Below are 17,213 nucleotides of genomic sequence, written 5' to 3' on the forward strand. Positions count from 1 at the left end.
GAAAACCTCTTGCTGGGGTCACCATAAATTAACACTGATGGCATTTCACATGCACACACAGAGATTAACAGAGCTGACCAAATTCCCCATATCTTATGGAGCTACTCTGTTTATTCCTATATTTAACACATGCTAAATACACAGCAGGTGTGTGGTAGAGATGGCATGGTATAGTGATTACAGTGTCAGAGTAGGATGTGGGAGACCCAGGTTTAAGAGCGTCAGCGTGGTGTAGTGGTTAAAAGCAGATGGATTCTAATCTGGAGAACCAGGTTTGATCCCCCACTCCTCCACCTGAGTGGCAGAGGCTTATCTGGGGAACTAGATTAGCTTGTGCGCTCCAACACACAGCAGCTGGGTGATCTTGGGCTAGTCACAGTTCTTTGGAACTCTCTCAGCCCCACCTACCTCACAAGGTGTCTGTGGTGGGGAGAGGAAGGGAAAGGACCTTGTAGACCACCTTGAATCTCCTTACAGGAGAGAAAAGTAAGATATAAATCCAAACTCCTCCTCCTCTTTTTCTTCTTTTTCTTCTTCTAAATCCCGACACTGACATGGGAGCTTGCTGAATGACCTTGAAACATTCACAACCTCTCAGCTGAACCTACCTTACAGGGTTGTTTTTGTGAATAGGGAAGAGTGGTTTTGAAAGCAGTTCTGGGAACCGAACAGGAAGAAAACATGGGGTATAAATATCTAAATAAACACAAATGCTTGCAATCACCTTCTCTTCCTCTCGCCACAACAGGCACCTTGCGAAGTAGGTGGGGCTGAGAGAGTTCTGACTAGATCAGGGTCACCCAGCAGGAATGTAGGAGTGCAGAAACACATCTGGTTCACCAGATAAGCCTCTGCCACTTCAGTGGAGGAGTGGGGAATCAAACCTGGTTCTCCAGATTGATTGATTGATTGATTGATTGATTGATTGATTGATTGATTGATTGATTGATTCATTCATTCATTCATTCATTCATTCATTCATTCATTCATTCATTCATTCATTCATTCATTCATTCATTTATTTATTTATTTATTTATTTATTTATTATATTTCTAAACCGCCCTCCCCCAAAGATTAGAATCCACCCACTCTTAACCACTACACCACGCAGGCTCTCAGAGTGAGTTCAGAGAAAACTGTGACTAGACCAAGGACACCCAGCACGCTTCATGTTTTGGAGTGGGGGAACAAACCTGGTTCTCTAAATTAGAGTCTCTAGCTTTTAACTACTATACCACATTGGCTTTCAGTGGCTAAAGTCTGCTTCAAGACTTGGATCTCTCTCTGTAGAGGGGGTGCAAAATAAAACCATTCTTTGATGTTATTACAAACTTAATTAGTTTTCTTGAAAATCAAAATTAAAACCACTCACCTTATTCAATTAGTCAGATATTTGCTTCAGTGTGAACCAATTTCTGACTGCAGCTTTCCCCTCACATGCACTTCAAATGACATTCTCTGGAGTTTCCTCTGAGACAAGGAATCTTCTAGGCCACTTTGTAAACAAATTGGGCAAAGCACCCCTGTGTTGTGTGCAATTAATATTGTTTTCCTTGCAAAAGGGTTTGAATTAGCATCAAGAATGCTGTAAATTTTATTTGTAACCTGAACAGGGTGTTTTGAATTGTCAAGATCTGAAATGAACTGCTCTTTTGACCTGGCCGCCAAAACACTAAAGCTGCCAAGCAGATTTTTGGCTGTCCTTTTCAGGACCGTATTATCCATAAGACTGACTAGGCTGAACTCTAGGCACCCCACTGGGACTAGAGGCCCTGTTTATTGTTGTAAACCTCTCCACTTACCTGTGGAATACTATAGAATCCCTATGAGCTCTTTTCATCCAGCCATATGCTGAACAGTCAATACATTAAAAAAAACCTGAGAAGTTGCAAGGCACACTTGTAGTTAGCTGAGGTTTGTTTTGAGTCAAAGGGGAAAGGGGAGACAGTGGGCCAATAGCATGCTAGTTTCAGAGTTGTGACATCATGCAGCCTCCTCCCTTATTACACCGCCAGAAGCAATACAGGCTTGTCATGACTTTGATTGTGTGTGCTCAAACATTCCCACGAGCTGTTGGGACCAGCCAAAACATATATATGCAGTAAAATATATATATATATTTTAAAAGAACAAATGGCAGCCAATACTGTTACCCTAAATGGTGGGAGTCTGTCCCTTTTAGAGTTGGGTAATTAGCAAGAACAGACTTTTGGCTTAATGAGGGGTCAGGCAAGTTCAGGATCTTTGTTGCCTATGTTTACAAAGGTTGTTTTTCCAAGAAATCCACAGGAGAGCACAGTAAAGTTCAACAATTTTATTAAAGGAAAAATAATAAATGTACAAGCACATAATCAAAGCAGCAGAACAAACACACACACACAAACACACACACACACACACACAGTCCTAGGATGTATAAATAGTTGAGGGGATAGGTTGAGAATAGTGGAAGAGTTCAGGAATATGGGTTATAGCCCCCTGATCTTGAAGTGGAATAATTTGATTAACAGAGCTGAGCAACCCGCTCTAGCTCTGGTAGGAAAAGACACAACATGTAGGGGACAGTATCTACAGACAAAAAGGTGCCCAGAAATATTGAACACTGAGTGTTGGGTGAGGGGGCTTCTTATAGGGAGATAGGGACCCTAAGGATTATGCAGAGCAATCCTTAATCTCCCAAGATAAAGAAAAGCCTTGTCTTTCTAGGGCCAGAAAAGGGAGAAGTGATCAACTTGAGTGGCAATGCTCAAGTTGATGGGTAAAGTACTTGAAATTAATGTTTGTACTTAGCCTTAATGGGCTAAGTCAAGGAGTGTCCAGAGCTGACTCAATCACAGCTGCAAAATAATAGGAAGTGCAAATAAGGTGACCTTTAGAGAGAAATTAGTCAGAGGAAGAAGTTACAATTAGAGCTGTACTGAGAGGGACACTTAGAGCAACCACATTAGCATGTTCTTTGTCTTAGCAAGGAAGATAGTCCAGGGTTAAAGGTGGGAAGCGGGGCTCCCAAGGCAAAGACATTGTCTTAGCTTTAATCCCTCCAGGAGGAGAGTGTCAGGCTATTATGCAAAGCAGATATAGGTGAGGGCAAGAGCAGATAAGATTTTCTCTGTCCTTGTGGGTATACTAGCCAATGCCAAGAATGGGCTCTGCACTACTAGGCACCCCAAAGGTTTGCAAGAAGGGTAGAGCTGGAAAACAGGGATCCCCCAACCCAGCATGGGTCAGAGAAAAGAAATGGAAGAATGATTGTGCTGTGAAAAAAGAGGTCAGTGGACTTTATTTCATCTAGGTATCAGTTTCTACATGAATACTGAAAGTAAATGATGGCATCAGCCTAGGGGCTTGGTCATGGGTTAATATAGCCCTGGTCCTGTTGTTTCTTTGTTTCTTTGATAGGACATCAGAAACCAAATCTCAGCTGGTCGGGGGCAGATCTGCTGTGATTTTCATACATACGTACCCAGAGAGGGAGGGAGGGAGGGAGGGAGGGAGGGAGGGAGGGAGGGAGGGAGAATTTCATTGAAATCTTGCAAGGCTGAGCTGAATGCAGTGAAGTTTCCAGGGACAGGAGATCAGAAACTCCAAACTGATTGGTGGGATCCCCTGCAGACTTGCAGGATGGTAGCAGAGTTTCCAGGGGGTGTAGGATCAGCAGCTGACTTCCAGCTGATCCTCCCAATCAGTCAAGAGTTCGCTCCTATCCAGGAAACAAAGATACAGATTTACCAGTTACAAGGCAGCTGCAAACCTTTTTGGGATCTTCTTGTTTCCGAGGGTTGCCAGGTTGGTCTTCAGTAGAGCAACTAGATCAGAGACCAACAATATATTCAAGGTATGAGCTCATGAGACTCTACACTTCCTTCTTCACATAAGGTAAAGTTTCCCCTTCAGTCATGTTCAACCCTGGGGTACCACTGCAAGCAGTGATTTTATAGGCAAGCCATTTTTGTGCGGTTGTTTGCCATTGCTTTCCCTGGCTATTCTTTACCCCCTAGCTATGAGCTAGGTACTCATTTACCGACCAAGAAATGGATGGATGGATGGATGGATGGATGGATGGATGGATGGATGGATGGATGGATGGATGGATGGATGGATGGATGGATGGATGGATGGATGGATGGATGGATGGATGGATGGATGGATGGATGGATAGCTGAGTTGATCATGAGCCAGCTGCCAGGATATCTGACCCACAGGGGGCTTGAACTCCTGACCATGTGAGTGGCAGTGCAAGTGTAACCTCAGCGTGTGGGCTCTGTGGGGCAGAACTTGAAATGAGTTTGCAACAACAATTTTTTAAAAAACAAAATGGTTTACTTTCTTAACATATAACATCAAACATCAACATTTAACATCACACTTCAAGGTCCTGTTCAGGTTGCATTTTCAAGTCCTTATATTTACAGTCTACTGATACTGCCAAGTCCAATTCTTCCTGCAAGTGGGTTGGCTCCTGAAGACTCCAAGGGCTTGATGAACAGGATTCAACATGATGAAGGTTTCCAGGAGAATTCTCACCCATTACAACCACAAAAAGAAACCCTTAACAAGGTGTTAAGGGCTTATAGAAATCAAGGTCCAAGTTTGGTAGCCTTGTCTCCTCCAAAGAGCTCTGCAGCCTCGTGCTGCTCTGAGTCTCCACCCCTTTCTGGGTCAACCCATTCTGAGCATGGGGGTTACACAAGCACTTAACTACTATGCCACGGGGCTCCCTTCTTCGCATATAAAGGGATATTTGAGCAAAAGACCCCAAATCTTGTTGGTCTCTTAAGATGCGAATGGATTTGAATTTAGTTGAATTGTTTGGTACGCAGGCGAACAGATCAGGGCACTGGCTCAGGTGAAAACAGCCTGTCAGTCAAAAAACGTTCTCTGCAAAATCCTGTCCCCACAATCTTCCCTGGGTGAATGCCTTCCAAACAGCGTCATCAATCAACCGGCGTCTCTGATCACCACCAGCAAACAGGACGCCAGCCCACCTGGCGAGTTCAGCCCTCCCTCCCTCACCTGAGCTCTATGGAGGAACAGTGGAATAAATATGTATGCATGGATCAGATCATCTTATCTGTGTAGTGACAGATTGCTTCATTATGGGAAACCTCGTTTTGAATTATCCTGTCTCATCTAGTTTGATGTGTTGCCATGTGGGAAAGCCCCTATGGACACTCTGCCAAGATTCATTGCTATGTTTAGGGATGACTTTATTGAATGATTGGCATGATGCTATGGCTCAGCAAACTTTCCCAAAATACTTTTGCTAAGAGAGAGTGTGAGAAGAGTTTTGGATTTATATCCCCCCTTTCTCTCCTGCAGGAGATTCAAAGGGGCTTACAATCTCCTTGCCCTTCCCCCCTCACAACAAACACCCTGTGAGGTGGGTGAGGCTGAGAGAGCTCCGAGAAGCTGTGACTAGCCCAAGGTCACCCAGCTGGCGTGTGTGGGAGTGCACAGACTAATCTGAATTCCCCAGATAAGCCTTCACAGCTCAGGCAGCAGAGCTGGGAATCAAACCCGGTTCCTCCAGATTAGATACACGAGCTCTTAACCTCCTACGCCACTGCTGCTCCTAAGCCTCCAGTAGCCATTGGCACACATCTATATGACCCTGAAAAAAACCCAGAGGTCAAGGGTGTAACTAAGAGGGGTAAGAGAGGGCATGAGCCCCAGACACTCCTTGGGTGGGGGTGCAGGCAAAGCCCGCTCGTTGTGTTAACTAAAAAAAGATGGAAGGAAGGACTGAGTGGTATTTGACAGGATTGTATCTCTTTAGGAATTTTTAGGACTTTGGGAAAATAACTTAGCTTTTGGGCACAGTGTTGGCCAGCTGTAAAATGGCATGCATATCTTCTATACTCAATGCTCACGTTATGATCCCAGGTTACAACGTTAAATTCCATTCCTTTATACCTTCTTCTTCTTTCTCTTATTATTATTTGCCTTCAAGTCACATCTGACTTATGGAGACCTCACAGGGTGTTCAAGGCAAGAGATGGTCGGAGGTGGTTCGACATTGCCTGACTCCGCAGAGTGCTCATGATATTCCCTGGGGGTCTCTCATCTAAATGCTAGCCAAGGTCAGGGCTGAGAGTGTGTGACTGGCCCAAAATCACCCAGCAAGGTTCCATGGCATGGGTATCCCAGGTCCTAGTGCTCCGTCTTAACCACCACACCAAACTGGCTCATATGATCTCACAAAGGCATTTCTTAGTTATGAAGGAAGGCGTGGTCTTATCCACCTGCAAATGTCATTGCTCTGTATGAAATGTATACATTTTTCATATATTCTTGTCTTACTTTTGGGTTGGATACAACCCACTTTTCTGCTGTTGAAAAAGGGAGAAATGAGTTATCAAAAGGTTATGTTAGGGATTGTGAAAACTACACAGACATAAGAACATAAGAACAAGCCAGCTGGATCAGACCAGAGTCCATCTAGTCCAGCTCTCTGCTACTCGCAGTGAGTGGCCTCCAAATTTCAGGGTGTCTCCTTTTGGGAGCCTCAGCATGCAGTGGGATGTGGAAAGCAATGGCCTCTCTGCTGCTGCTTTCGCTCCCCGCATCACCTGGGTCTGTTAAGGCATTTGCAATCTCAGATCAAGGAGGATCAAGATTGGTAGCCATAGATCGACTTCTCCTCCATAAATCTGTCCAAGCCCCTTTTAAAGCTATCCAGGTAAGTGGCCATCACCACCTCCTCTGGCAGCATATTCCAAACACCAATCACACGTTGCGTGAAGAAGTGTTTCCCTTTATTAGTCCTAATTCTTCCCCCCAGCATTTTCAATGAATGCCCCCTGGTTCTAGTATTGTGAGAAAGAGAGAAAAATGTCTCTCTGGCAACATTTTCTACCCCATGCATAATTTTATAGACTTCAATCATATCCCTCCTCAGACGTCTCCTCTCCAAACTAAAGAGTCCCAAACGCTGCAGCCTCTCCTCATAAGGAAGGTGCTCCAGTCCCTCAATCATCCATAAGCCAAGTGGGGGTAGAAGCTGTAATAAGGAGCAAAAGTGGGTGAAGTAGAGTGAAAAAGCCGGCTAGATCCAACATTCTTCTCTTCATCCATTTTTCTTAATTAGAGTTAGGAAGTGGGTGGATTTATGGGAGGGGGAGGCTGATTGAATTGTTTGGACATTCTATATATGATGAAAATAAGCTTTGTGGTTTTTTTTTAAAAAAACCCAATCTCTTAAGGACTCTCAAAAAGCGGCTCTGAATATTCCAGAAGAATTAAAGAGCATAATTGATGTTTCTTTCTGTGAGATGGCTGAAAAGCCTATCAGCTGTTGTGATGATATTTCTCCTAGCCATTTCACATCATGCTTGCAGACAGACACACACCTTTTCGAGAATAATTTCGAGAGCACTTCTAATTTGGTCAACCAGGAATGGGTGGTTAGTGCTGGAATCACATTTCTTGTTTGGTTGAGCTTCTGGAAGTTAGATTGGCGAGATAGGCACACGCTTGTGGTCAGCGGCTGCATGTAGCTACTTCCTGAAAGCTTCTAAGCAAACATAACTTGCAGCTGGCAAATTGCCTCAGTTGTGTTTCAGCCTGTTGAAGTTGTATAAAAGCCTCCTTAGGCACTACAAATATATATCTTCAGAGCCATTTTGGAGCACTGAGCCTGGAGCCATTTGAAAAGAGGTGAAAAGAGCCATTTGAGCCATTTGAAAAGAGCTAAAATAGCATCGAAGCTGTACTGTTCTGGGGGTCCCCTCTAAACTCCTGTGGTCTAGTGGTCCCCTCTAAACTCCTGTGGTCTAGTCACCCCTCCAGGATGCCCCTGTGTTGCATGCTGTTCCGCTCTTGGCATGCCCAGTATAATATCTAAAGTGCACTGCTGCCCCGCCTGGCTTTAGGATCCGGCGTCGCACTTTTATAATGTATTTTATAATGCTGTCTGATGCTGCTAGGTTTTAAGAAATCTGTAAATTGTTTTAACTGATTTAATGTATTTTATGGTGTGTAATGTAATGGCCTATTGCGTATAATATTGTTCTGTCCTTCTGTACACTGCCCAGAGCCCTTTGGGGGTGGGTGGTTTAAAATCTAAGATATTAAATAAATAAATAAATAAATAAATAAATAAAGCAAGCAAGCAAGCAAGCAAGCAAGCAAGCAAGCAAGAAAGAAAGAAAGAAAGAAAGAAAGAAAGAAAGAAAGAAAGAAAGAAAGAAAGAAAGAAAGAAAGAAAGAAAGAAAGAAAGAAAGAAAGAAAGAAAGAAAGTCTAGCGGAAGTGAACATGAGAGAGCTAAGTTCGTGTTGCAGTGGCCCAACAGGATGTTTTTTGGGGTACTGTAAAGACTCCAACACGAGGCCCCTTCCGCACATGCAGAATAATGCACATTCAATCCACTTTCACAATTGTTTGATAGTGGATTTCGCTATTTCACACAGTAAAATCCAACTAACTTCAAAGTGCATTGAAAGTGGATTTAAAGTGCATTATTCAGCATGTGCCGAAGGGGCCTGAGTCTGGTAGAAACTGTAGTATAATATTGCTGTGGTCTGGTCTTTAAGAAAGAAAGCAATGTTCTTCTCACGTGTGCTGCCAAAACATAATAGTAACATATTAGAGCGTAATTATACTCCATCATCATTATTATTATTTTTTAAATTTTATTAAAGTTAAAATAAATACATATTGTATAAACATATTACAGTAAATAACAATAAAAAGCAAGAAAAGAAAAGAAAATAAGAGTCTTATTGTCTAACATCTTTCCTGCAGTCCAACACGATTCCTAATTAAATTTATACAAAATAATTCGTATCTCGTTAAACTAAAGTGACTTCACAAGTTAACTCTGTTGACTTTATCCTCGTCCAGTACGTTGTTGTTGTTATCTGTCGTTCTAAATTTTGAAAGGAAAACAATCATATGGCTTCTATCTCTAAAAAAGAAAAATAACCTCCTCGAATATCCCTTATATGTCTTCCTATCTTAACTTACCATAATTTTCACCTACATATCTCTTAATACAATACAGTATTCATATATATATACATCTCTATCTAATCTTCCCATCCAAATACAAAAGATACGGTTCCCAGATAATTATTCTCCATTATTGACTTGAGACCAATTTATGCTGATCAATTTAGTTGCAAGATTAATGCTACACCTGTAAGTCCTGAATATATGTCAGTGGCATCACATATATAATTTAAGTGCATTGTTTCTATTTTGGCAAGATCTATTAACTAAATAAACAAACATATTGTTCACCAGTGCCAATAGCTACGTTAATATTTATTTACCTCCTAATTACTTCTTTGAGAACTTTTTAGCACACCTTAGTTCTATAAAGAACTTGACTGCTAACAAGTATAGATTAAAAAAACAACACATTCACATCAGTTTTAACCAACATAAAACACCTCCGACCTTCAGAGCCACTATACTTAATATACTGGCATCATGATATGAAACCTCGGCTGGTGAGAATATTTCTTTCTGTTGCAAAATACATGATTCATTTCCTTCCTTCTCCTGAAAACTTTCCCTAATTATGCCTTGTTGGTTTCTCACTGTAGAGATAAGTGCCTTCTTTCTTTAGTTAACAGTTTTATGAATGGAGAAGGCTAGCATCTAAAAACTAGTGATTTCAGTGTGACAGAACAAACTAAAATAGTCCTTTCTTCAGCCTTAAAGTATCCACATAATATTCCCTGTCAGTGCTCATACTGTGGACACTAAATTTATGAAGAGTTCCACTTGGTTTTATTGTCTTCATCTGTGTGCTTGTTGTGATACAGAGCATGGCTGTTTCCTGGATCTTCCGGTCCCTTCCGCACACGCAAAATAATGCGTTTTCAAACCACTTTCACAACCGTTTGCAAGTGGATTTTGCTATTCCGCACAGCTTCAAAGAGCACTGAAAGCAGTTTGAAAGTGCATTATTCTGCATGTGTGGAATGAGCCTTCCGTTTCTGTATAAAGAGGAATTCCTTTGCAGTGGCGAAGTGGTAAAAAAGAGAAAAAGATGGAGACTCAAGAGAGGGTTTTTTTTCAGTGTGGTGGCTCCAAAATGGTGGAACGATCTCTCCTCTAAGGTGCATCAAGCATTTTCCTTACATGCATCCAGAAAATTCGTAAAAGACACCTATTTTCCCTAGCTTTCGGCTGAAGAAATGGTTTCCCCCTTCTATAATACCAAGAATTATCCAACAGAATTCCTAGGCTGGGCACATCAGGCTGATGTCTCAAACCATTAGACCAGCAACCATCTGTTAAGCCTGATGTCTGTTGCTTATCCTTCCCAGGAAGGGCAAGAAATCTCTTTGGTTAGGGAGATTTAGGAACGCTCTGAATAGCCCTGAGGGCCCATTTTTCCCGACAAGAAGCCCGCTCTCCCAATGTTCGGTATCTCTGGCCCCTTCCGCACACACAAAATAATGCATTTTCAAACCTCTTTCACAACTGTTTGCAAGTGGATTTTGCCATTCCACACAGCTTCAAAGAGCACTGAAAGCAGTTTGAAAGTACATTATCCTGCATGTGCGGAATGAGCCTCTGGCAGTGACGAAGGGAGGGGGAACTGTGCCCGGGGCATGAACTGCCTGCATGCACCCTCCCTGCCCCCAACACGCCCTGCCCCACCCCAACACCCCCCTGACACGTCCCCGGTCATGCCTTTCCATGTGACTGCAATGACAGCACCCAGGAGAATTCACCCCGGATGTCCCCATTGCAGCTATACGCCTGATCTCTGGACAAGTCTCTGTGATACTGTTCCACAGTGCCTTTTCTTCTGTCCATTGGACCATTCTTCTCAAAGATCAGGTGACAAATTTTATTTTCCCTCCCCGTTTATTCTGTATCTATTCCAGACCTATAATCTCACAACTGCCTATAGCCTAAGATTGTATGTGTGCTCTGCTGGTTTTACTGTGTGATGTGTACCCCCCTTTTTGTTCCTTAACAAAAATGGTTAAACTTTTAACCACTATCCTGCGTGTTTCTAAATAAAAGCTGACTCTTGTATTAACAGGCCATTGAGATCCCGTGTTGCTCGGCCTCTTGCAAAAGTCTGCTCCAGTTAATTTCCCCACACTAAAAGGGAGCAACTTCCCACCACTTTGGGTAACACCACCCCCTCCACACAGCCACACAAAGAGACTCCGCCTCTTTGGCCAAAACACTTTGTGCAGGTAGGGGCACAAATTTAGCAGGAGGACACAATTTTGTGCGGGATGGCGGGGACACAATTTCAGGACTTGCCACAGATGCCATTTTCTTCAGGTATGTCACTGTCCTTCAAAGTACACAAAAGTGGGGTATAAAAACCAACTATTATTCTTCTCCTTTCAGCTTTTAATCCTCCTTTCCTCTTTCAAAAGCAGCTTCACCTGAAGTGTATTACTGTGATGTGATCAGAACCTGGATCCGATCACATCTAACCTGGATGTGATCGGAACATGGATCACCATGATCCCTGTACACTTTCTAAGAGCCAGTGTGATGTAGTGGTTAAGAGCAGGTGGATACTAATCTGGAGAACTGGTTTTGATTCCCCACTCCTCCATCAAAGTGGCAGAGGCTTATCTGGTGAACCAGATGTGTTTCTGCACTTCTACATTCCTGCTGGGTGACCTTGGCCTAGTCACAGTTCTTTGGAACTCTCTCAGCCCCGCCTACCTCACAAGGTGTCTGTTGTTTTTGGGAGAGGAAGGGAAAGGAGATGGTAAGGCACCTTGAGTCTCCTTACAGGAGAGAAAAGTGGGACATAAATCCAAACTCCTCCTCCTCCTCCTCCTCCTCCTCCTCCTCCTTTTCTTCTTCTTCTTCTTCTTCTTCTTCTTCTTCTTCTTCTTCTTCTTCTTCTTCTTCTTCTTCTTCTTCTTCTTCTTCTTCTTCTTCTTCTTCTTCTTCTTCTTCTTCTTGACAGAGATTGATGGCTTTTCAGTCTAAGTTGATGCATAATTGGTAATTATTTTCATCAGATATCCCCAACCTTAATGTCACATACCAAGAAATCAGGAAATGAGCAGAGAAAGATAGGCACACCCTTGATAGTCATCATCTTCTGCTGAACATATGGAGAAATAAGAACACACATCTTACTGTTTGCTCATTTTCCATCTTGGTGCCCTGAACTCCTAATCATGAAGCTTCCTTGAGGAACACATTTAAAATTTGGAGTTACCCTGAACAGCTGACATTGGACTCATCCCAAAAGAGGTAAATTTTAAATAGCTGGATTTTTGTTTAAAAAAGTATAGTGGGTTATACATTTAGGTCAGAGATGGGATCCAGCAGGTTTTCACAGGTTCCCGAGAGTAGGTTACTAATTATTTGTGTGTGCCAAGAGGGGGTTAATAATTGGTGATTTTGCCACGTGATTTTTGCCTTAGTTACGCCCCTCCTCTCAGCAGTAGCGCGCAGAACTTGAAGCAGTCTAGCAGGAGGTGCACCGGCGTGTGTGGCAGCCTGCGCCTGCGTGCATTCGTTTCCCGCCCAGGGACCAGCGCAGTGGCTGCATCCTTGCCACAGTCCCACCCAGCAATGCCCTGCCCCCGGAATGCCCGGCCACGCCCCCATCATCCCCCACCCAGCCCCATTGGCGCAACGCCACTGTTTAAATCCCACCACCATGGGAGCCTGTTACTAAAATGTTTGGATCCTACCACTGATTTAGGTGCATTTCACATCTTATTTATACCGAATCAGACTTTTGGCTCATCGAGGTCAGTACCATCTAATTAGGCCAGCAACACTCTCCAGGGTTGAAGATGAAATGGCTCACACCACCTACAATCTGAGCCAGCATGTTATAGCAGTTAAGAGTACTCTAGTTTGGAGAACCAGGTTTCATTCCTCACTCCTACACATGAAGCTGGCTGACCTTGGGTCAGTCACAGTTCTTTCAGCCTCACTTGCCCCACAAGGTGTCTGTTGTGGGGAGAGGAAGGGAAGGAGTTTCAAAGCCACTTCCTGGTTGAGAAAAATGAGGTATAAATCCAAACTCTTCTTCTAAGAGCACATGTTGGGGATTGAACTTGAAACCTTCCACATGCCAAGAAGATGCTTTTTCTCCGAGCCACAATCCCTGCCTCTTGTTTTTGACCAACATTTTGAATTCTGAACAAAGGACCAGCACAGAGAGCACAAATAATTACAGCTCAGTTTTTACAGCTCCAAACTATTCTCTACAGCTGTTAGAAAGATGTTTTTATGCTCTTATTTGGAGTTTCAGACTTACTTTCTGGTTTCTCATATTCCATATTCTGTCACCCCCAGAGGTAGGATCCAGCAGGTTCTCACAGGTTCCCGAGAGTAGGTTACTAATTATTTGTGCGTGTCGAGAGGGGGTTACTAACTGGTGATTTTGCCACATGATTTTTGCCTTAGTTACGCCCCTCCTCTCAGCAGTAGCGCGCAGAACTTGAAGCAGTCTAGCAGGAGGTGCACCGGAGTGCGTGGCAGCCTGTGCCTGCGTGCATTCGTTTCCCGCCCAAGGACCAGCGCAGCGGCTGCGTCCTTACCGCAGCCCCGCCCAGGAATGCCCCGCCCCTGGAATGCCTGCCCCCGCCCCCGTCATGCCCCGCCCAGCCCCATTGGCGCTACGCCAAAGTTTGAATCCCACCACCATGGGAACCTGTTACTAAAATTTTTGGATCCCACCACTGGTCACCCCCAAGATCGATTGAGTGGTTGTAGGGCCCAGAGTTCTTGGGCAGGAGATTACCCACCATAGTAGGCAGTCTAGCTATCCTAGAGGGGACCCTGTTGGAGCTAGGCTTCAGCACCTTGATCCCTCATAGTTGCCAGATAGGAGAAGGATGGTGGAGTTACAGATCTCTTGGCATGTTATTACATTCAGGGTATGTTAAGCTAAGGACAGCTTTCTCCAAGGTGGGTGTGAAGTCCCCTTATCCTGAGGCCACCTCCCCATTGCCAGCTTCTGGTGTTTTTGCCAGCTCTCTAGGGATAGGTTTAGCCTCTTAATCGAGGAGGTCTCAAGTGCTGCCTCTTCCTCCTGGTCCATGAGGTTCCCCAGCTCTACGAAACTCATTGGCTGTCCCCTTCCCACTTTTATCGTCCCTGCCACCTCCCTCCCTTTATAATAGCCCCCAATCTGGGCTTCAAAACCAGGGCCGGACTCATCCTTCAGTGGCCCATTGGTTCCTCTCCCTGCTTGTCCCCACCTTTCCCATGACTCCCCTCATTCCTTTGCCCCACCACCATGTTTCTGCCTGCCAGGGCTGCCTCACTCTTCTCCTGTCCATCTTCCAGCTAAGTACCTTTGCCTTTCCCTACTGAGTCGTGTTGATGCTGCCGGCAGCTGCCTTGTTGCCCTGTCTCAACTATCTTTGCCTGCTGCCATCTGCCAAGTCCTCCTCTGGGTAAGCCCTCCTTCTTCCCTTCCCCTGCCATGGAAAGCATGTGGGGCTCTCAAGCAGTGGAGGGATCCAAACATGCTGGCAGGAGCTGATGGGAATTGTAGTCCATAACATCTGGAGTGCCAAAGGTTCGCCACCATGGTCCTAGTCCGACACCATTATGAGCCCTTCTATTTGGCCGTAGTTCCGAGTGCCTCATAAGGGATACCAAATGGTTCGGCTCATCTGTTGGTAAGAGTGATGACTCTTGGATCAGAAATTGCCGGAGATTTGTGGTGGAACTTGCGGAGGACAGGGTTTGGGAAGGGAAGGGAGGTGAAGCAGAAGAGCTGGTTTTTATACCCCACTTTTCATGACCATAAGGAGCCTCAAAACAGCTTACAGTCAACTTCCTTTCCGCTCCCCTCAACAGACACTTTGTGAGGTAGGTGGAGATGAGAGAGTTCTGAGAAAACTGTGACTGGCCCAAGGTCACCCAGCAGGTGGAGAAGTGGAGAAACAAACCATGTTCACTAGACTAGAGACTGCCACTCCTATGGAGGCAGTGGTGGGATCCAAAAATTTTAGTAACATGTTCCCATGGTGGTGGGATTCAAATTGTGGCGTAGTGTCAATGGGGCTGGGCGGGGCACGATGGGGGTGTGGCTGGGCATTCTGGGGGCGGGGCATTCCTGGGCGGGGCTGTGGCAAGGATGCAGCTGCTGCACCGGTTTTTGGGTGGGAAACAAATGCACGCAGGAGCAGGCTGCCACGCACGCCGGTGCACCACCTGCTAGACTGCTTCAAGTTCTGCGCGCTACTGCTGAGAGGAGGGGCGTAACTAAGGCAAAAATCACGTGGCAAAATCACCGATTAGTAACCGCCTCTCGGCACACACAAATAATTAGTAACCTACTCTCAGGAACCTGTGAGAACCTGCTGGATCCCACCTCTGCTCTTGAGGCCATGTCACTGCACCCTGGCAGTACTGGGGGGATGCAGGAGTTGCAACTGTCTGCTGGTGGTGATGTTTGATGCAGCATTTCTGGAGGGAGATGCCCAGCAATGGGACAGTGGATGGCCCTGAATATTGGCATGCCTCTTGCAGCCTATAAGTTATGGTGACCTCCCTAATGCAAGTGTCTCTTTGTCTATTTATACCCTGGTCTCTATCATGATACCGATAGCTCTCTGTGTTGCCCCTAGCAAACATCATGCCTTTTCTTAATTTTATTCCTCTGTCAGTCATATTTTTTTAACCTGGATCAGGTTCAAGGTGTGCATACCCATGTACAAAGCCAATGGGAGCTGATAGGAGATGGGGACAGCAGTGGCGTAGGAGGTTAAGAGCTCGTGTATCTAATCTGGAAAAACTGGGTTTGATTCCCAGCTCTGCCGCCTGAGCTGTGGAGGCTTATCTGGGGAATTCAGATTAGCCTGTGCACTCCCACACACGCCAGCTGGGTGACCTTGGGCTAGTCACAGCTTCTCAGAGCTCTCTCAGCCCCACCTACCTCACAGGGTGTTTGTTGTGAGCGGGAAGGGCAAGGAGATTGTAAGCCCCTTGGAGTCTCCTGCAGGAGAGAAAGGGGGGATATAAATCCAAACTCCTCCTCCTCCTCCTCCTCCTCCTCCTCCTCCTCCTCCTCCTCCTCCTTCTTCTTCTTCTCTTTGTTCTCACAACCTGTGCTGTAGTAGCCTCTGGCCTTTGTTCCCTCAGCCTGGGCTGACTGGAATATTATTGAAAATAAGAAGTCTTCTAAGGAAAAAGAAATGCTGTATTTTCTTCAACCAATACCCCTTGGTGCATGCTTTCGTCTTCTACTGACAATACAGTTACCTGAAGGAACAGTTTACTCTCCCAATAAACGCCACCAAGAAACAAATGTCTCTAAAAAGCAGGTTTTGGTTATGGGCGGGGAAATGAACAACATCCATTGATTGACAGTGCAAGACTGAAATGCGAAGCTCACATTTCACAGTAAAAACAGGATTTGATACTGCCTGCAAGATGTATTTAAAAGCCTTGACGTGCTTACGATAAAGTAAAATGTCAAATCATGCCTACAAGGCCAATTTTAGAATAAGTTGTAAGTTGTTGTTTTTTCTATACTACTTCAGACCTGATAATGTAGATAATAGAAATGCATTTGATAACTCAATCTGCCAAGGTTAGTTTTATCTACTGACTCACAAAGGTTCTCCAAGGGGCATTTTTCCACATGCAGAATAATGCATTTTCAATCCACTTTCAATGCACTTTGCAGCTGGATTTTACTGTGCGAAATAGCAAAACCCACTTGCAAACAATTGTGAAAGTGCATTGAAAGTGAATTGAAATTGCATTATTCTGCATGTGCGAACGTGCCCCAAGGTATCAGATGACTTGGGTGCTGTGGGGTTTCCGGGCTGTATGGCCGTGTTCTAGCAGCATTCTCTCCTGACGTTTCGCCTGCATCTGTGGCTGGCATCTTCAGAGGATGCCAGCCACAGATGCAGGCGAAATGTCAGGAGAGAATGCTGCTAGAACACGGCCATACAGCCCAGATACCACACAGCACCCAAGTGATTCCGGCCGTGAAAGCCTTCGACAATATCAGATGACTGTTTTTTTACATTATCGACTTCTTGATCTTTTTAGCGGGATATGCTGGGGACAGAACCTGGAGGGTTTTTTGTGTGTGTGTTCCACAGATGTTCTTCTACTGAGCTATGTTTCCACCCACATTTCCTGTGTTGCATTCTTGCGTCATGTTCTTTATTTTTTTTTATTTTTTCTTGGTAGCATTATTTTTGATGGGGTGTTGTGTGGCTTCCAGGCTGTATGGCCATGTTCTAGTAGCATTTTCTCCTTTCACCTGCATCTGTGGCTGG

Source organism: Sphaerodactylus townsendi, linkage group LG09 (genome assembly GCF_021028975.2).
Source record: "Sphaerodactylus townsendi isolate TG3544 linkage group LG09, MPM_Stown_v2.3, whole genome shotgun sequence".
Lineage (NCBI taxonomy): Eukaryota > Metazoa > Chordata > Lepidosauria > Squamata > Sphaerodactylidae > Sphaerodactylus > Sphaerodactylus townsendi.